Source organism: Arachis hypogaea, chromosome 5 (genome assembly GCF_003086295.3).
Source record: "Arachis hypogaea cultivar Tifrunner chromosome 5, arahy.Tifrunner.gnm2.J5K5, whole genome shotgun sequence".
NCBI lineage: Eukaryota > Viridiplantae > Streptophyta > Magnoliopsida > Fabales > Fabaceae > Arachis > Arachis hypogaea.
In genome coordinates this window covers 74,917,779-74,940,233 of record NC_092040.1, presented here as the reverse complement: position 1 = coordinate 74,940,233, position 22,455 = coordinate 74,917,779, and the positions used below count along the sequence as shown (strand labels likewise).

The window sequence follows — 22,455 nt, the reverse complement described above, 5'->3', positions numbered from 1 at the left end:
TACCAGTTCCGGTGTTTAACGTCGGGCAGTTTTGAGCTGATTTGGAACGCTGGTTTGGGCCATCAAATCTCGGACAAAGTATGGACTATTATATATTGCTGGAAAGCCCAGGATGTCTATGTTGCAACGCAGTTGAGAGCGCGCCAATTGGTTTCTGTAGCTCCAGAAAATCCACTTCGAGTGCAGGGAGGTCAGGATCCAACAGCATCTGCAGTCCTTTTCAGCCTCTGAATCAGATTTTTGCTCAGGTCCCTCAATTTCAGCCAGAAAATACCTGAAATCACAGAAAAACACACAAACTCATAGTAAAGTCCAGAAAAGTGAATTTTAACTAAAAACTAATAAAAATATACTAAAAACTAACTAAAATATACTAAAAACATACTAAAAACAATGCCAAAAAGCGTATAAATTATCCGCTCATCAATGACCCTGATTCCTACAATAGAAGGGTGGTAGCTAATCCAAAGCTGGACCAAGTCCTAGAGGACATATGCCTGCCTGGAACTCAATGGATTGAGGATGCAAAAGGCAAGCCAAGCCAGCTGAAAAGAATAGACCTCAAGCCAATTGCTAGAGTATGGCTAGACTTCATTGGGCGTTCTATACTCCCTACTAGTAACCACTCGGAAGTCACTATTCCAAGAGTTGTGATGATTCACTGCATCATGATGGGGAATGAGGTAGAAGTTCAGTAAATAATCCCCCATGAGATGTACAAGTTTGCAAACAGGATCTCTACTTAAGCAAGGTTGGCCTATCCAAATCTTATCTTTTGCCTGTGCCAAGAGGCTTAAGTCACGATTCATGTAGACACATTTATTCCAGTGGAAAGCCCAATTACCAAGCAGGTGATGGAGAGCTCCAAGATACCAGAGGATCATCCCAAAAAGAAGGCACCTGAGACTCCAATCGAATATTGGGATCAGTTGAAAGCATCTGTGATGCAACTGTAAACCACCTTGGATTAACTAAGAGAGGAGCAGAAAGATTAGACTAGCATGATTTGCAAACTAGACAAGGAACAAGAGAAGCAAGGGCGTGAGATAGAAGAGTTGAAGCACCAGAAGCTCTCCCCTGAAGAGCCCAGCACCCCCCATGCTTAAGGTGGTTGAGTTTCACCCCCCATATTTCTGTTATTCTAATTCTTGTTTCTCATATATAGTTTTACATGATCACTTGTAGTATTTAAGTCTTTAATTTTATTTTTCTGCCTTTTAATTTAGGAGTTGCATAAGCATTAATAATAATTAAATTTTATTTTCCAATTAGCTATAAAATATTCCTCTTATCATCATTAAACATGAATAAAATAGTGATTTTTTAGAAGGATTAGAAATGCATAAATTTTTGTGTTATATAATAAGAATAGTGAATTATTTTGATATGGTGGCTGATGAGTGATATTTTGTCTTGATTTGAATGGATTTCATCACATAAACTCACACTTATTCACCAAAATAGCATACTTTTGTGTTTGATCCCTAAATTGAACCTAAATGTGCAAACATGTGTTTTTGTGCTTAAATTAAGCAATTTAATCCAACTTTTATTCCATTCGATGCCATTATATGTTTGTTGAGTGATTTCAGGTCTTAGAGGCAAGAATGGTTTAGTAGAAGTGGAAGAAAGCATGCAAAAAAGGAGAAAACATGAAGAAATCAAAGGAGAGAAGCATTTCAGCCTGTTCTCACGCACACCTTCTATGCCTACGCACAAGGGTCAAAATCAGCACCTGTGCCCACGCACAGGAGGAAAATCAGCATGTGTGCGTACGCACAACTATCAGCGCGTGTTCTCATTAATGCAAATCGTTGGGGACGATTTCTGGGCCTCCAGAGCCCAATTTTGGGACTTTCTGAAGCTGATTCTTGCTATATCAAAGGGGCCCTCTTTCCATGTGAAAGGGGCGGAGCAATTAGGGCTACTTTAGCATCATATAGTTCATTTTCTAGAGAGGGAAGTTCCCCCTTCTCTCTAGAACTTAGGGTATTTAGTTTAATTTCTTTGTAGTTTCTACTTTTAATTCTTGTTTTCATCTAGTTTCTTCTACCTTTTCTTATTCTATTGTCTTAATTTCCTTAGTTTATCTTCTTACTTTCTCATTTTGGTTACTTTTTATGTTAATGTAGATTCTCGTTATTTTTATTTACATTTAATGCAATTTATGTTTTCATGTTAATTGTTGCTTCCTTTAATTGTTATTGTTATTTTCTTGCTTTTGGTATCTTTAGAATTTATTTTAAATGTAATTTAATATTATTTTATTTTCGTGCACACCAAGTGTTTCATAAAAAATGCTTGGCTTAGTTTCTACTTAGTTTTTCTTCACTCTTGGCTTGGGATTGATGACTTTGGTAACCACTGAGTCATTGATATCCAATCTTTTTTTATATGTTAAAGTATTTAGTTGATTTGGTTTCCCTTGACTCTAAGTGATCTAATAGTGTTGACTTAGGACTTAGGGATTGGAATCAACTATACCTATTTGACTTATCTTCGATGTAAGGTTGACTAAGTAGAATTAACTCTTCATAATCATCATGTGTTTGTGGTCAATGACTAGGATAGGTAACCTTAGCTCTTAATTACTTGCGAAAAGAGGTTTTCTTGCATTTGAATTTTCCTTTCCTTGCATTTTATTGCTTTGACTTTTAATTCCTTGCATGTTCATTTAATTTCTTGAAATTTACATTCCTTGCCTCTTTTGCAATCCCAATTCCTCATGCTCTCTCATAGCCAATAATTATACATTTCATTGCAACTCCTAGGGAAGATGACCCAAGAGTCTAAATACTCTCGATTATTGTGTTTTGATTGTGACATCCTTTGGATTAAACATTTGATTATGAGAATTCATTGTTGGTTTGGACAATGCTACTAACAAATTGATTCTTGTTTTGATTGATTCTGAAGTAACAATAAGTCTCATTATCAGTGGCATTGCTTTAATTTTCTAAATGTATGAATGAAAATTGCATATTTGAAATTGAAAGTAAGAATGTTGGCTCCTGAAAGAATGATGCAAAAGGAGAAGTATTATTGGTAATCTAAAAAATCCAAAAATTGATTCTTGAAGCAAGAAAAAGCAAGAAAGGAAAAAGCCTGTTGCAATAAAATCAATATATATATATATGCATGCGAAAAAAAAAAGCAGAAAAAGTAAGCAATAGAAAAAGGCCAATAGCTCTTTAAACCAAAAGAAAAGAGCAAGGATCCAAGACTTTGAACATCAATGGTTGGGAGGGCCTAGAAGAAACAAAATCTTGGCCTAACCACTCTGATGAGCAGATAATTTATACGCTTTTTGGCATTATTTTTACATAGTTTTTAGTATGTTTTAGTTACTTTTTATTATATTTTTATTAGTTTTTATGAAAAAAACACATTTCTAGACTTTACTATAAGTTTGTGTGTTTTTCTGTAATTTCAGATATTTTCTGGCTGACATTGAAGGACCTAAGCAAAAGTCTGATTCAGAGGCTGAGAAAGGACTGCAAATGCTGTTGGATTCTGACCCTCCTCCACTCAAAGTGGATTTTTTGGAGCTGCAGAAGACCACTTGGAGTGCTCTTGATTGGGTTAGATAGTAGACATCTTGGGCTTTCCAGCAATGTATAATAGTCCATACTTTGCCGAAGATTTGATGGCCCAAACTGGCGTCCAAACGCTCACTAGAGACCCTTTTCTGGCGTAAAACGCCATAACTAGCACCAGAACTGGAGTTAAACGCCCAAACTGGCATCCAAGCTTGCATTTAACTCTATAAAAGGCCTATGCACATGTAAAGCTCAATGCTCAGACCAAGTGATGAGCGGATAATTTGTATACTTTTTGGCATTGTTTTTAGTATGTTTTTGTTATGATCTAGTTCGTTTTTAGTATATTTTTATTAGTTTTTAGCTAAAATTCACTTTTCTGGACTTTACTATGAGTTTGTGTGTTTTTCTGTGATTTCAGGTATTTTCTGGCTGAAATTGAGGGACCTGAGCAAAAATCTGATTTAGAGACCAAAAAGGACTGCAGATGCTGTTGGATTCTGACCTCCCTGCACTCGAAGTGGATTTTCTGGAGCTACAGAAGCCCAATTGGCGCGCTCTCAACGGCGTTGGAAAGTAGACATCCTGGGCTTTCCAGCAATATATGATAATCCATACTTTGCCCAAGATTTGATGGCCCAAACCGGCGTTCAAAGTCACCTCAAGAAATCCCAGCGTTAAACGCTGGAACTGGCACCCAAATGGGAGTTAAACGCCCAAACTGGCACTAAAGCTGGCGTTTAACTCCAAGAGGAGTCTCTGCACGAAATTTGCTTCATTGCTCAGCCCAAGCACACACCAAGTGGGCCCGGAAGTGGATTTTTATGTCATTTACTCATTTCTGTCCACCTTAGGTTACTAGTTCTTATAAGTAGGACCTTTTACTATTGTATTAGAGGACTTTGGTAGCTATCTTCGTTTTGTATGCTATCTTAGATCATTGGGAGGCTGGCCATTCGGCCATGCCTAGACCTCATGCTTATGTATTTTCAACGGTGGAGTTTCTACACACCATAGATTAAGGTGTGGAGCTCTGCTGTACCTCGAGTATTAATGCAATTACTATTGTTCTTCCATTCAATTCCGCTTGTTCTTTGTCCAAGATATCATTTGTTCTTCAACTTGTTGAAGGTGATGATTGTCACGAATCATCACCATTCTCACCCATGAACAAAGTGACTGACAACCACTCTTGTTCTACAAGCAACTAAGGCCATAGTGAATATCTCTTGGATTCCTGATTGCACGATGCATGGTTGATCGCCTGACAACCGAGTGCTCGCCTGACAAACGAGCCAACCATTCCGTGAGATCAGAGTCTTCGTGGTATAGGCGAGAACTGATGGCAGCATTCAAGAGAATCCGGAAGGTCTAACCTTGTCTGTGGTATTCTGAGTAGGATTCAATGACTGAATGACTGTGACGTGCTTCAAACTCCTGAGGGCGGGGCGTTAGTGACAGACGCAAAAGAATCACTGGATTCTATTCCGGCCTGATTGAGAACCGACAGATGAATTCCGCTATGCTGTGACAGAGCATATGCAATCGCTTTCACTGAGAGGATAGGAGGTAGCCACTGACAACGGTGAAACCCTTGCTTAAGCTTGCCATGGAAAGGAGTAAGAAGGATTGAATGAAGACAGTAGGAAAGCAGAGAGACGGAAGGGAAGGCATCTTCATGCGCTTATCTGAAGTTCCTACCAATGAATTACATAAGTATCTCTATCTTTACCTTTGTGTTATTTTCGTTCATCACCATTACTACTTGAGTTTGCCTGACTAAGATTTACAAGATGACCATAGCTTGCTTCAATACTAACAATCTCCGTGGGATCGACCCTTACTCGCGTAAGGTTTATTACTTGGACGACCCAGTGCACTTGCTGGTTAGTTGTGCGAAGTTGTGTAATGCCATGGTATTGAGCTACCACGTTTTTGGAGCCATTACTGGGGATTATGAGAGTTGTGAAAAAGTATTGTTCACAATTTCGCGCACCAAGTTTTTGGCGCCGTTGCCGGGGATTGTTCAAGTTTTGAGCAAGCTTTTGGTAACATCAGTGCCAAGATCCGGCAACAACATCAAGTTTTTGGTGTTATTGCCGGGGATTGTTCAAGTTTGGACAACTGACGGTTCATCTTGTTGCTTAGATTAGGTATTTATTTTTTTCGAAATTCTTGAAGATGAATTCTAGAGTTTCATGATGATTTGTTGAAATCTGGCTGGCTGAGAAGCCATGTCTAATCTCATTGGACCGAGGTTTCAACTTATCACCACAAGAGCTTGTTGATTTCTTATCAATCTTGCTTTTGGAGCAGTGATCTGCTAAGGCTTGGCTGACCTTTGGTCATGTCTAGTGTTTTGGACCGAAGCTTTCTTTGAGAGCTTGGCTGGCTGTGAAGCCATGTCTAATTCCTGGACCGGAGTCTTAGACTAGCATTGCACTGATTCCTGGAATTCTCATTAAGAATTTTGATACTTTTTTTCACTTCATTTTCGAAAAACACAAAAAAATTTACAAAATCATAAAATCAAAAAAAAAATATTTCTTGTTTGAGTCTAGTGTCTCATCATAAGTTTGGTGTCAATTGCATGCATGTGTCTAAGTGATCTTCAAGATGTTCTTGATGATTTACTTGCTATGATCTTTGAATTCTATTGACTTGATTGTTTTGTGTGTCTCATATGCATTTTCAATTTGTTAGTGTCAGTAGTATACAAACTGCTAAGTTTGGTGTCTTGCATGCATTGTTATTTGATTCTTGTTGCATTTTGGTTTGTCCTTATTATTAAAAATCCAAAAATATTTTTAATTTGTGTCTTTTCAAGTCAATAACACAGAGAATCGAAGATTCAGAACATACAGCAGAGGAACTGCACAGAAAAAGCTGGGCGTTCAAAACACCCAGTGAAGAAGGACAGACTGGCGTTTAAACGCCAGCCAGGGCACCTGGTTGGGCGTTTAACGCCCAAAAGGGTAGCATTTTGGGCGTTAAACGCCAGAATGGATACCATTCTGGGCGTTTAACGCCAGGATGGCTAGAAGGGAAGATTCTGTTTTCAAATCAAATTTTTTTTAAGTTTTCAAAATCTTTTCAAAATCAAATCTTTTTCAAATCAATTTTTCAATCAAATCTTTTTTAAAATCAATTTCTTTCCATTTTTAAAGATACTTACTATCAATCAATGATTTGATTCAACATTTCAAGTATATTACCTTTTCTGTTGAGAAAGGTTTAATGTTTGAATCATATCTTTTCTTGTTAGTCAAGTTTTTAATTTTCAAATCAAATCTTTTTTTAAAATGTTTTCAAATCATATCTTCTCAATCATATTTTTTTTAAAAATCAATCATATCTTCTTAAACACATCTTTTTTCAAAATAGTTTTCAATCAAATGTTTGTGATTTCTAATTTAAAAATCTTTTTCAAAAATCACTTGATTTCTTTTCCATTTTCATTTTCGAAAATTAAGTAATGTTTTTCAAAAATGTTTTCAAAATTTTTCACTTAATTTTCGAAAATTACTTCCCTCCTTCTCACATCCTTCTATTTATGGACTAACACTATCCCTTAATGCAAAATTCGAACTCCATCTTCTTTGTTAAGTTCGAATTTTCCACTCCTGTCTTCTACTCTTCTTTTCCTCTGACACCTAAAGGGATCTCTATACTGTGACATAGAGGATTCCACATTTTCTTGTTCCCTTATCTTTCTTATGAGCAGGAGCAAAGACAAAGGCATTCTTGTTGAGGCTGATCCTGAACCTGAAAGGACCTTGAAGAGAAAGCTAAGAGAAGCCAAAGCACAATTCTCTTTAGAGCACCTGAACGAACTCTTTAAAGAAGAAGAACAAATGGCAGCCGAAAACAACAACAAGGCCAACAATGCAAGGAAGGTGCTGGGTGACTTCACTGCACCTACTCCCGATTTCTATGGGAGAAGCATCTCTATCCCTACCATTGGAGCAAACAACTTTGAGCTTAAGCCTCAATTAGTTTCTCTAATGCAACAGAATTGCAAGTTCCATGGACTTCCACTGGAAGATCCTCATCAGTTTTTAGCTGAGTTCTTGCAAATCTGTGACACTGTCAAGACTAATGGGGTTGACCCTGAGGTCTACAGACTAATGCTATTCCCTTTTGCTGTAAGAGACAGAGCTAGAACATGGTTGGACTCTCAACCTAAAGAAAGCCTGGACTCTTGGGAAAAGCTAGTCAATGCCTTCTTGGCAAAGTTCTTTCCACCTCAAAAATTGAGTAAGCTTAGAGTGGAAGTCCAAACCTTCAGACAGAAGGAAGGAGAATCCCTCTATGAAGCTTGGGAAAGATACAAACAATTAATCAAAAAGTGTCCCTCTGACATGCTTTCTGAATGGAGTATCATAGGTATTTTCTATGATGGTCTCTCTGAACTGTCCAAGATGTCTTTGGATAGCTCTGCTGGAGGCTCTCTTCATTTGAAGAAGACGCCTGCAGAAGCTCAAGAACTGATTGAAATGGTTGCAAATAACCAATTCATGTACACTTCTGAAAGAAATCCTGTGAACAATGGGACTAGTCAGAAGAAAGGAGTTCTTGAGATTGATACTCTGAATGTCATATTGGCTCAGAACAAAATATTGACTCAACAAGTCAATATGATTTCTCAAAGTCTGTCTGGAATGCAAAATGCACCAAGCAGTACTAAGGAAGCTTCATCTGAGGAAGAAGCTTATGATCCTGAGAACCCTTCAATGGAAGAGGTGAATTACATGGGAGAACCCTATGGAAACACCTATAATCCTTCCTGGAGGAATCATCCAAATCTTTCATGGAAGGATCAACAGAGACCTCAACAAGGTTTCAATAATAATAATGGTGGAAGAAACAGGTTTAGCAATAGCAAGCCTTTTTCATCATCTTCTCAGCAACAGACAGAGAGTTCTAAGCAGAATACTTCTGATTTAGCAACCATGGTCTCTGATCTAATCAAAACCACTCAAAGTTTCATGACTGAAACAAGGTCCTCCATTAGAAATTTGGAAGGACAAGTGGGTCAGCTAAGCAAGAAAATTACTGAACTCCCTCCAAGTACTCTCCCAAGCAATACAGAAGAAAATCCAAAAGGAGAGTGCAAGGCCATCAACATGGCCGAATTTTGGGAGGAAGAAGAGGCAGTGAACGCCACTGAGGAAGGCCTCACTGGGCGTCCACTGGCCTCCAATGAGTTCCCCAATGAGGAACCAAGGGAATCTGAGGCTCAAAATGAGACCATAGAGATTCCATTGGACTTACTTCTGCCATTCATGAGCTCTGATGAGTATTCTTCCTCTGAAGAGGATGAGTATGTCACTGAAGAGCAAGTCGCTAAATACCTTGGAGCAATCATGAAGCTAAATGACAAGTTATTTGGAAATGAGACTTGGGAGGATGAACCCCCTTTGCTCACCAAAGAACTGGATGACTTGTCTAGGCAGAAACTGCCTCAAAAGAGGCAAGATCCTGGGAAGTTTTCTATACCTTGTACCATAGGCACCATGACCTTCAAGAAGGCCTTGTGTGACTTAGGGTCAAGTGTAAACCTCATGCCCCTCTCTGTAATGGAGAAATTAGGAATCTTTGAGGTGCAAGCTGCAAAAATCTCACTAGAGATGGCAGACAACTCAAGAAAACAAGCTTATGGACTTGTAGAGGATGTTTTGGTGAAGATTGAAGACCATTACATCCCTGCTGATTTCATAGTCCTAGAGACTGGGAAGTGCATGGATGAATCCATCATCCTTGGCAGACCCTTCCTAGCCACAGCAAAGGCTGTGATTGATGTTGATAGAGGAGAGTTGATCATTCAAGTGAATGAAGAATCCTTGGTGTTTAAGGCCCAAGGATATCCCTCTGTCATCATGGAGAGGAAGCATGAAGAGCTTCTCTCAAAACAGAGCCAAACAGAGCCCCCACAGTCAAACTCTAAGTTTGGTGTTGGGAGGCCACAACCAAACTCTAAGTTTGGTGTTGAACCCCCACATTCAAACTCTAAGTTTGGTGTTGGGAGGTTCCAACACGGTTCTGAGCATTTCTGAGGCTCCATGAGAGTCCTCTGTCAAGCTAGTGACAATAAAGAAGCGCTTGTTGGGAGGCAACCCAATGTTTTATATTTAATTATTTTCTTTTGTTATTTTATCTCTTTTGTAGGTTGATGATCATGAGAAGTCACAAAATTAATTGAAAAAGCAAAAACAGAATGAAAAACAGGAAGAAAAACAGCACACCCTGGAGGAAGATGCTGCTGGCGTTTAAACGCCAGTAAGCCTAGCAGTTGGGCGTTTAACGCCCAGTCTGGCACCATTCTGGGCGTTTAACGCCAGAAAGGGGCACCAGACTGGCGTTAAACGCCAGAAAAGGGCAAGAACCTGGCGTTAAACGCCAGGAATGGGCACCAGCCCGGCGTTTAACGCCAGAATTGGCTCAAAACGTGAATTTTGATGCCATTTGGTGCAGGGATGACTTTTCCTTGACACCACATGATCTGTGGACCCCACAGGACCCCACCACCACTCTCTCTCTTCTTCCCCCATTCACCAATCACCTCAACACCTCTTCCCCAAAAACCCTTCACCTATCAAATCCCATCTTTCTCTTCACCACTCACATCCATCCTTCATAAATCCCCACCAACCTCACCCTTCAAATTCAAACCACTTTCCCTCCCAAACCCACCCATAATGGCCGAACCATTACCCCCCTCTCTCCTATATATACCCTTCTTCAACCCTTCATTTTCACACAACCTAAACACCACTTCTCCCCCTCTTTGGCCGAACACACCACCATCTGCCTCTTCCTCATTTCTTCTTCTTCTACTCTCTTCTTTCTTCTTTTGCTCGAGGACGAGCAAACATTTTAAGTTTGGTGTGGTAAAAGCGTTGCTTTTTCGTTTTTCCATAACCATTATGGCATCCAAGGCCGGAGAAACCTCTAGAAAGAGGAAAGGGAAGGCAAAAGCTTCCACCTCCGAGTCATGGGAGATGGATAGGTTCATCTCAAGGGTGCATCAAGACCACTTCTATGAAGTTGTGGCCTTGAAGAAGGTGATCCCCGAGGTCCCCTTTTCACTCAAAAAGGGTGAATATCCGGAGATCCGACGTGAGATCCGAAGAAGAGGTTGGGAAGTTCTTACCAACCCCATTCAACAAGTCGGAATCTTGATGGTTCAAGAGTTCTATGCCAATGCATGGATCACCAAGAACCATGACCAAAGTGTGAATCCGAATCCAAGGAATTATCTTACTATGGTTCGGGGGAAATACTTGGATTTTAGTCAGGAGAGTGTGAGGGTGGCGTTCAACTTGCCTATGATGCAAGGAGATGAACATCCTTACACAAGAAGGGTCAACGTTGATCAAAGGTTGGACCAAGTCCTCACAGTCATATGTGAAGAGGGCGCACAATGGAAGCAAGATTCAAGGGGAAAGCCGGTCCAATTGAGAAGGCATGACCTCAAGCCCGTGGCTAGAGGATGGTTAGAGTTCATACAACGCTCAATCATTCCCACTAGCAACCGGTCCGAAGTTACCATAGACCGGGCTATCATGATCCATAGCATCATGATTGGAGAAGAAATAGAGGTTCATGAGGTTATAGCCCAAGAACTCTATAAGGTGGCGGACAAGTCCTCTACCATGGCAAGGTTAGCCTTTCCTCATCTCATTTGTCACCTCTGTTATTCAGTTGGAGTTGACATAGAGGGAGACACCCCCATTGAGGAGGACAAGCCCATCACTAAGAAGAGGATGGAGCACACAAGAGACCCCACTCATCATGAGATCCCTGAGATTGCTCAAGGGATGCACTTTCCTCCACAAAACTATTGGGAGCAACTAAACACCTCCCTAGGAGAATTGAGTTCCAACATGGGACAACTAAGGGTGGAGCATCAAGAACACTCCATCATCCTTCATGAGATTAGAGAAGATCAAAGAATCATGAGGGAGGAGCAACAAAGACAAGGAAGAGACATTGAGGAGCTCAAGCACTCCATAGGATCTTCAAGAGCAAGGAAGAGCCGCCATCACTAAGGTGGACCCATTCCTTGATTTCCTTGTTCTTTATTCTTCTGTTTTTCGAATTTTATGCTTATGTTTATCCATGTTTGTGTCTTGTGATCATTAGTGTCTTAGTGTCTATGCCTTAAAGTTATGAATGTCCTATGAATCCATCACCTTTCTTGAATAAAAATGTGTTTAATTGAAAAAGGAAGAATTGCATGAATTTTGAATTTTATAACAGTTTAATTATTTTGATGTGGTGGCAATATTTTTTTCTCTGAATGTATGCTTAAACAGTGCATATGTATCTTGAATTTGTGGTTCATGAATGTTGGCTCTTGAAAGAATGATGAAAAAGGAGACATGTTACTGAGGATCTGAAAAATCATTAAAATGATTCTTGAAGCAAGAAAAAGCTATTCAAAAAAAAAAAAAAAACGAAAAAAATATATTTATAGAGAAATAAAGAGTTGTGATCCAAGGCAAATAAGAGTGTGCTTAAGAACCCTGGACACCTCTAATTGGGGACTTTAGCAAAGCTGAGTCACAATCTGAAAAGGTTCACCCAATTATGTATCTGTGGCATGTATGTATCCGGTGGTAATACTGGAAGACAGAGTGCTTTGGGCCACAGCCAAGACTCAATAAATAGCTATGTTCAAGAATCATCATACTTTACTAAGAGAATCATTAACACTATCTGGACTCTGAGTTCCTAAAGAAGCCAATCATTCTGAATTTCAAAGGATAGAGTGAGATGCCAAAACTATTCAGAGGCAAAAAGTTAAAAGCCCCGCTCATCTAATTAATACTGATCTTCACAGATGTTTTTGGAATTCATTGCATATTCTCTTCTTTTTATCTTATTTGATTTTCAGTTGCTTGAGGACAAGCAACAATTTAAGTTTGGTGTTGTGATGAGCGGATAATTTGTATACTTTTTGGCATTGTTTTTAGTATGTTTTTGTTATGATCTAGTTAGTTTTTAGTATATTTTTATTAGTTTTTAGCTAAAATTCACTTTTCTGGACTTTACTATGAGTTTGTGTGTTTTTCTGTGATTTCAGGTATTTTCTGGCTGAAATTGAGGGACCTGAGCAAAAATCTGATTCAGAGACCAAAAAGGACTGCAGATGCTGTTGGATTCTGACCTCCCTGCACTCGACGTGGATTTTCTGGAGCTACGGAAGCCCAATTGGCGCGCTCTCAACGGCGTTGGAAAGTAGACATCCTGGGCTTTCCAGCAATATATGATAGTCCATACTTTGCCCAAGATTTGATGGCCCAAACCGGCGTTCAAAGTCACCTCAAGAAATCCCAGCGTTAAACGCTGGAACTGGCACCCAAATGGGAGTTAAACGCCCAAACTGGCACTAAAGCTGGCGTTTAACTCCAAGAGGAGTCTCTGCACGAAATTTGCTTCATTGCTCAGCCCAAGCACACACCAAGTGGGCCCGGAAGTGGATTTTTATGTCATTTACTCATTTCTGTACACCTTAGGTTACTAGTTCTTATAAGTAGGACCTTTTACTATTGTATTAGAGGACTTTGGTAGCTATCTTCGTTTTGTATGCTATCTTAGATCATTGGGAGGCTGGCCATTCGGCCATGCCTAGACCTCATGCTTATGTATTTTCAACGGTGGAGTTTCTACACACCATAGATTAAGGTGTGGAGCTCTGCTGTACCTCGAGTATTAATGCAATTACTATTGTTCTTCCATTCAATTCCGCTTGTTCTTTGTCCAAGATATCATTTGTTCTTCAACTTGATGAAGGTGATGATTGTCACGAATCATCACCATTCTCACCCATGAACAAAGTGACTGACAACCACTCTTGTTCTACAAGCAACTAAGGCCATAGTGAATATCTCTTGGATTCCTGATTGCACGATGCATGGTTGATCGCCTGACAACCGAGTGCTCACCTGACAAACGAGCCAACCATTCCGTGAGATCAGAGTCTTCGTGGTATAGGCGAAAACTGATGGCAGCATTCAAGAGAATCCGGAAGGTCTAACCTTGTCTGTGGTATTCTGAGTAGGATTCAATGACTGAATTACTGTGACGTGCTTCAAACTCCTGAGGGCGGGGCGTTAGTGACAGACGCAAAAGAATCACTGGATTCTATTCCGGCCTGATTGAGAACCGACAGATGAATTCCGCTATGCTGTGACAGAGCATATGCAATCGCTTTCACTGAGAGGATGGGAGGTAGCCACTGACAACGGTGAAACCCTTGCTTAAGCTTGCCATGGAAAGGAGTAAGAAGGATTGGATGAAGACAGTAGGAAAGCAGAGAGACGGAAGGGAAGGCATCTTCATGCGCTTATCTGAAGTTCCTACCAATGAATTACATAAGTATCTCTATCTTTACCTTTGTGTTATTTTCGTTCATCACCATTACTACTTGAGTTTGCCTGACTAAGATTTACAAGATGACCATAGCTTGCTTCAATACTAACAATCTCCGTGGGATCGACCTTTACTCGCGTAAGGTTTATTACTTGGACGACCCAGTGCACTTGCTGGTTAGTTGTGCGAAGTTATGTAATGCCATGGTATTGAGCTACCACGTTTTTTGAGCCATTACTGGGGATTATGAGAGTTGTGAAAAAGTATTGTTCACAATTTCGCGCACCACCAAGCACACACCAAGTGGGTCCCGGAAGTGGATTTCTGCACTATCTGCACTTACTTACTTATTTTCTGTAAACCTAAGTTACTAGTTTAGTATAAATAACACTTTTTCCTATTGTATCTTTATCTTTAGTTTGTGATATTTTTGGATCGTCTTTAGATCTTGGGATCACTTTTGTGCAACTTTTCATATTTTGGGAAGCTGGCTATTCGGCAATGCCTTTTTCTCTTATGAATTTTCCAACGGTGGAATTTCTACACATCATAGATTAATGTGTGGAGATCTGCTATTATTCATGAATTAATGCAAATACTATTGTTTTTCTTTCAATTCATGCCTACTTCTTCTCCAAGATATACTCTCGTACTTAATTCAGTTAAGTCAGAATGAAGGGTGACCCGTGACAATCACCCACTATCTTCGTTACTCGCTTAGCCAAGATCTGCGTGCTTGACAACCACAAGCGGTCTACATGATGTTCAACGTAGTCATTGGACGACAGGCAGAGTATAGTCTCTTGGGTCTCTGATCCATGAATCAAGTCTGTGAGGTTAGAACCTTCATGGTATAGGCTAGAACCAATTGGCAGCATTCTTGAGATCCGGAAAGTCTAAACCTTGTCTGTGGTATTTCGAGTAGGATCTGGGTTGGGATGACTGTGACGAGCTTCAAACACACGAATGTTGGGCACAGTGACATTGTGCAAAGGGATAGAGAGATCCTATTCTGACACAAGTGAGAATTGACAGTTGATTAGCCGTGCGGTAGCTGTGCCTGGTTTTTTCATCCGAGACGAGAGATCTAACAGTTGATTAGCCATACAGAAACTGTACCTTGGACCATTTTCACTAAGAGGACGGATGGTAGCCATTGACAATGGTGATCCACCAGTATACAACTTGCCATGGAAGGGAGCACGCATGATTGGATGAAGACAATAGGAAAGCAGAGGTTCAGAAGCAACAAAGCATCTCTAAACGCTTATCTGAAATTCCCACCATTGAATTACATAAGTATCTTTATTTTAATTTATGTTTTATTTATCTTTCAATTATCAAAACTCATAATCAATTGAATCTGCCTGACTAAGATTTAGAGGATGACCATAGCTTGCTTCAAGCCGGCAATCTCTGTGGGATCGACCCTTACTCGCGTAAGGTTTTATTACTTGGACGACCCAGTGCACTTGCTGGTTAGTTGTACCAGAGTTGTGAAAAGTGTGATCACAATTCCGTGCACCAAGTTTTTGGTGCTGTTGCCGGGGATTGTTCGAGTTTGGACAATGACGGTTCATCTTGTTGCTTAGATTAGGTAATTTTATTTTATGTTTAAGCTTTTATTTTTATTTTTATTTTCGAAAAATACAAAAAAAATTTTAAAATCATAAAAACCAAAAAAAATTGTGTTTCTTATTTGAGTCTAGTGCCAAATTCTAAGTTTGGTGCCTTGCATGTCTTTAATCTTTCTTAGATTTTCGAAAATTCATCATGTGTTCTTTTTGATCTTCAAGTTGTTCTTCATGATTTTCTTTGTTTAATCTTATGATTTTCTTGTTTTGTGTTTTATGTTGTTTTTCATATGCATTTTTTAATCCATAGTGTTTAAACATTCAAAATTTCTAAGTTTGGTGTCTTGCATGTCTTAATTTTCTTAAAAATTTTCAAAAATATGTTCTTGATGTTCATCTTGAACTTCAAAGTGTTCTTGGTGTTCATCTTGACATTCAAAGTGTTCTTGCATGCATTATTTATTTTGATCTTAAACTTTTATGTTTTGTTTCATTTTGTTGATTTTCTCTCTCCTCATTAAAAAGTCAAAAATAAAAAAATATATTTTCCTTTTTCTTCTCATAATTTTGGAAATTTTGAGTTGACTTGGTAAAAAATTTTTTAAATTTAGTTGTTTCTTGTTAGTCAAGTCAAAATTTCAAATCAAAAAAAATTTACATATCTTTTCAGTAAATAATACAAAGAAATGAAGGATCAGAACATAAAGCAGAGGAATCACTGAGAAAAAGAGCTCACTGGCGTTAAAACGCCAGTAAAGAGGCATTTTGGGCGTTAAACGCCAGAATGGCTATCATTCGGGGCGTTTAACGCCAATAAAGGTATCATTCTGGGCGTTAAACACCAGAATGGCTATCATTCTGGGTGTTTAACGCCAATAAAGGTATCATTCTGGGCGTTAAACGCCAGAATAGGTAGCATTCTGGGCGTTTAACCCCAGAAATGGCAGCATTTTGGGCATTCAGAGAAACGCCAAGTAAAGAAGGATTCCTGGCGATTAACGCCAGCCAGGGTATCTGGCTGGGTGTTAAACACCCAAAGAGGCAGTCAGGTGGGCGTTAAACGCCATAATGGATAGCATTCTAGGCGTTTAACACCAGGATGACACAAGGGGGGTAATTTTGTTTCCAACTCGATTTTTTTCAATTTTTCATGTTTTAATTCTTAACTTTTTGCATCAAACATATTTTAAACGTTCATATTTCAATTTCTATTTTCAAAAGTTAATAATCTTTCCAAATCCTTTTAATTCACCCCTTTTAAATTTTAAAATCTTATCTTTTTCATATAATCTTTTATCAATCATATCTTTTTCATTTTTTTTATGTTTTCAAAAACTTTAAAACTAATTTTTCAAAATCTTTTTCTTAATTTTATTTCATATTTTCGAAAATCCTTGCTAACAATTAATGTTTTTATTCAAAAATGTCAAGTTTATTACTTTCTTGTTAAGAAAGGTTCAATCTTTGAATTCTAGAATCATATCTTTTAGTTTCTTGTTAGTCACGTCATCAACTTTAATTTTAAAAGTCAAACCTTTTTAATTTCTTTTTCAACTCTTTTTCAAAATAAATTTCAATCATATCTTTTAAAATTCTAATTTCAAAATCTTTTTCTAACTTCTTATCTTTTCAAAAATTTATTTTCAAATCTTTTTCAACTAACTACTTGAATTGTTTGTTTTAATTTTAAAAAGTTTACTATTTCTTATCCTTTTCAAAACCACCTAACTACTTTTCCACTTCTAATTTTCGAAAATCACTAACCATTTTTTTAAATCTTTTTAATTAACTAATTGTTTTAGTTTTTAATTTTCTTCTATTTTTTTTTTCAAATTATCGAAACTAACTTAATTAATTAAATAAAAATAAAAATATTTTTCTTCTCCCTCTTTTTAAAATTCGAATACTCTCACTCTCTCATCTCTTTCTATTTATTTTATTTAAGTACTAACACTTCTCATCTAATAATTCGAATCCTCTTTCTCCCTCTGTGTTCGAATTCTTCTTCTTCTTTCTCTACCTCATGTTCCTATTCTTCTTTTCTTCTGACACATAAAAGAATTTCTATACTGTGACATAGAGGATTCTAATACTCTCTTTTGTTCTCTTTTTTTTTCATATGAGCAGGAACAAGGATAAGGACATTCTTGTTAAAGCTGATCCTGAACCTGAAAGGACTATGAAGAGGAAGCTAAGAGAAGCTAAAGCACAACACTCCGGAGAGAACCTTACAGAAAATCTCGAAAAAGAAGCAGACATGGAAGCCGAACCCAACAATAATGCTAGAGATGCGAGGAAGATGCTTGGTGACTATACTACACCAACTTCCAACTTCTATGGAAGAAGCATCTCACTTCCTACCATTGGAGCAAACAACTTTGAGCTTAAGCCTCAATTAGTTTCTCCAATGCAGTAGAATTGCAAGTTTCATGGACTTCCATCGGAAGATCCTCATCAGTTCTTAGCTGAATTCTTGCAGATCTGTGATATTGTTAAGACCAATGGGGTTGACCCCGAGGTCTATAGACTTATGCTTTTCCCCTTTACCGTAAGAGACAGAGCTAGGACATGGTTGGACTCACAACCTAGAGAAAGCCTAAACTATTGGGATAAGTTGGTTACTGCTTTCTTGGCCAAATTTTTTCCACCTCAAAAGCTGAGCAAGCTTAGAGTGGATGTCCAAACCTTCAGACAGAAAGAAGGTGAATCCCTTTATGAAGCTTGGGAAAGATACAAGCAATTGACCAGAAGGTGTCCTTCTCACATGCTTTCAGAATGGAGCATCTTGGATATATTTTATGATGGTCTATCTGAATTATCCAAGATGTCATTGGACCATTCTTCTGGTGGATTTCTTCAACTGAAGAGAACCCCTGCTGAAGTTCAGGAACTCATTGAGGTAGTTGCAAATAATCAGCTCATGTACCATTTTGAAAGAAATCCTGTGAGTAATGGGATGACTGAGTTCTTGAGATTGATGCTCTGAATGCCATATTGGCTTAGAATAAAAAATTGACTCAGCAAGTCAATATGATTTCTCAAAATCTGACTGTATTGCAAGCTGCATCCGGCAGTACTAAAGAAGCCTCCTCTGAAGGAGAAGCTTATGACCCTGAAAATCCTGTAATGGAAGAGGTGAATTACATGGGAGAACCCTATGGAAACACCTATAATCCTTCATGGAGAAATCATCCAAATTTCTCATGGAAGGATCAACAGAAGCCTCAACAAAGCTTCAATAATAATAATGGTGGGAGAAATAGGTTTGGCAATAGTAAGCCTTTTCCATCTTCTTCTCAGTAACAAGCAGAGAATTCTGAGCAGAGCCCCTCTGGCTTAGCAAATATAGTCTCTGATCTATCTAAGGCCACTCTCAGTTTTATAACTGAAACAAGGTCCTCCATCATAAATTTGGAGGCACAAGTGGGTCAGCTGAGTAAAAGAGTTACTGAAACTCCTCCTAGTACTCTCCTAGGCAATACAGAAGAGAATCCAAAGAGAGAGTGCAAAGCCATTAATATAACCAAAATGGCCGAACCTATAGAGGAGAAAGAGGCAGTGATCTCTAGTGAGGAAGACCTCAATGGACGAACACTAGCCAATAAGGAAGTCCCTAGTGAGGAACCAAAGGAACCTGAGGCTCATATAGAGACCATAGAGATTCCACTGAACTTTCTATTACCATTCATGAGCACTGATGAGTATTCTTCCTCTAAAGAAGATGAAGATATTGTTGAAGAGCAAGTTGCTCGATACCTAGGAGCAATCATGAAGCTAAATGCCAAGTTATTTTGTAATGAGACTTGGGAGGATGAATCTCCATTACTCATCAGTGAACTGAATGCCTGGGTTTAGCAGACATTACCTCAAAAGAAACTAGATCCCGGAAGGTTCTTAATACCTTTCACCATAGGCACCATGACCTTTGAGAAGGCTCTGTGTGACCTGGGGTCAGGTATAAACCTCATGCCACTCTCTGTAATAGAGAAACTAGGAATCTTTGAGGTACAATCTGCAAGAATCTCATTAGAGATGGCAGACAAATCAATGAAACAGGCTTATAGATTTGTAAAGGATGTCTTAGTGAAGGTTGAAGGCCTTTACATCCCTGCTGACTTCATAATCCTAGACACTGGAAAGGATGAAGATAAATTCATCATCCTTGGAAGACCCTTCCTAGCCACAGTAATGGCTGTGATTGATGTGGACAGAGAAGAGTTAGTCCTTCAATTGAATGAGGACTACCTTGTGTTTAAGGCTCAAGGATCTTCATCTGTAAACATGGAGAAGAAACATGAAAAGCTTTATCCAAATCTCTCCATACAGAGTCAAGCAGAGCCTCCACATTCAAACTCTAAGTTTGGTGTTGGGAGGCCACAATCATGCTCTAAGTATCTGTGCAGCTCTGTAAGAGCTTACTATCAAGCTATTGACATTAAAGAAGCGTTTATTGGGAGGCAACCCAATCTTATTTATCTATGTTTTTTTCATTGCATTTTCCATTGTTAGTTTATGTTTTCTTTAGGATAATGACCATGTAGAGTCACAAAAATAGCTGTAGCATTAAGGTAGGAATAAAAAACAACATAAAAAATATCACACCCTGTAGGATGATCTTACTGGCGTTTAACGCCCAAAATGGCAGCATTCTGGGCGTTAAACGCCAGAATGGGCAGACAGACTGGCGTTTAACGCCAGGAAAGGTAGCAGAGCTGGCGTTAAATGCCAGAAATGGCACACAGATGGTGTTTAAACGCCAAAAAGGTGCAGGGATGAGAAATCCTTGACACCTCAGGATCTGTGGACCCCATAGGATCCCCACCTACCCCAACTCACTCTCTTTCCTCTTCACACCTTTCCATAACACTCTTCCCCAAACACCATTCACCTATCAAATCCTACCCTCTTCCCCATAATCTCTCCATTACTCACATACATCCACTCTTCCCCAAAAACCCCTCATAAAACCCCACCTACCTCACCATTCGAATTCAAAATATTTCCCTCCCAAACCCACCCATTCTCGCATGGATTCCCTCTCTCCCTTACCCTATAAATACCCCTCCTTACCACCCTCAATTTCACACAACACAAACACTTCTTCACCCCCTTGGCCGAACCACGCACCCCCCTCTATCTCCTCCATTTCTTCTTCTTCTACTCCCTTCTTTCTTTTTTTGCTTGAGGATGAGCTAACCTTTTAAGTTTGGAGTGGGAAAAAGCTCTACTTTTTTTGTTTTTCCATAACCATTAATGGCACCTAAGGCCGGAGAAACATCTAGAAAGAGGAAAGGGAAGGTAGTTGCTTCCACCTTCGAGTCATGGGAAATGGAAAGATTCATCTCAAAGGTCCGTCAAGACCACTTCTATAAAGTTATGGCAAAGAAAAAGGTGATCCCCGAGGTCCCCTTCATGCTCAAAAAGAGTGAATATTTGGAGATCCAACGTGAAGTGCAAAGAAGAGGTTGGGAAGTTCTCACCAACCCCATCCAACAAGTCAAAATCTTAATGGTTCAAGAGTTCTATGCTAATGCATGGATCACTAAGAACCATGATCAAAGTATGAACCCGAACCCAAGGAATTGGCTCACAATGGTTCGGGGGAAATACTTGGATTTCAGTCTAGAAATCATGAGGTTGGCATTCAACTTGCCAATGATGCAAGGAGATCCTCATCCTTTCACTAGAAGGGTCAACTTTTATCAAAGGTTGGACCAAGTCCTCATGGACATCTGTGCGGAAGGAGCCCAATGAAAGAGAGACTCCAAAGACAAGCCGATTCAACTGAGAAGGCATGACCTCAAACCCATGGCTAGAGGATGGTTGGAGTTCATCCAACGCTCTATCATTCCTACTAGCAATCGATCCGAAGTAACTATGGATTGGGCTATCATGATCCATAGTATCATCATTGGAGAGGAAGTGGAGTTCATGAGATCATACCTTTAGAACTATACAAGGTGGCTGACAAGCCCTCCAGTTTGGCAAGGTTAGCCTTTCCTCATCTCATCTGTCTCCTATGCAATTCAGCTGGAATTGTCATAAAGGAAGACATCCCCATTGAAGCAGACAAGCCCATCACTAAAAAGAGGATATAGCAAACAAGAGAGCCCACTCATGGACCTCAACAAGAATTCCCTGAGATGCCTCAAGGGATGCATTTTCTCCCAAACAACTATTGGGAGCAACTCAACACCTCTTTAGGAGATTTGAGTTCCAATTTGGAGCAACTAAGGATGGAGCACCAAGAGCACTCCATTATCCTCCATGAAATTCGAGAGGACCAAAGAGCCATGAGAGAGGAGCAACAAAGGCATGGAAGAGATATTGAGGAGCTCAAGCACTCCATAGGATCATCAAGACGAAGAACTAGCCACCGTCACTAAGGTGGACCCGTTCTTTAATTTTCTTGTTCTTATTTTTCTTTTTTTTCGGTTTTATGCTTTATGCTTTGTCTATATTTGTGTCTTTATTACATGATCATTAGTGTTTAGTGTCTATGTCTTAAAGCTATGAATGTTCCATGAATCATTCACCTCTCTTAAATGAAAAATGTTTCTATTTGCAAAAGAACAAGAAGTACATAAATTTTGAATTCTATCTTGAAATTAGTTTAATTATTTTGATGTGGTGACAATACTTTTTGTTCTCTGAATGAATGCGTGAACAGTGAATATTTTTGATAGTGAAGTTTGTGAATGTTGAAATTATTGGCTCTTGAAAGGATAATGAAAAAAGAGAAATGTTATTGATAATCTAAAAAATCATAAAATTGATTCTTGAAGCAAGAAAAAGCAGTGAAAAACACAAAGCTTGCGAAAAAAAATATATGGCCAAAAATAAAGAAAAAGAAAGAAAAAAAAAGCAAGCAAAAAAAGCCAATAGCTCTTTAAACCAAAAGGCAAAAGCAAAAAGCCAGTAACCCTTTAAACTAAAAGGCAATGGTAAAAAGGATCCAGGGCTTT

The 22,455-nt window shown here is 39.0% G+C and overlaps 1 non-coding gene across 1 annotated transcript; it reads right to left on the bottom strand.

The window, feature by feature from the left end:
* Positions 1-18,152: 18,152 nt before the first annotated feature.
* Positions 18,153-18,260, bottom strand: LOC112804691 (small nucleolar RNA R71). Its single transcript, XR_003203306.1, has one exon. It is a non-coding gene; the product is annotated as a small nucleolar RNA R71 (small nucleolar RNA).
* Positions 18,261-22,455: the final 4,195 nt, after the last annotated feature.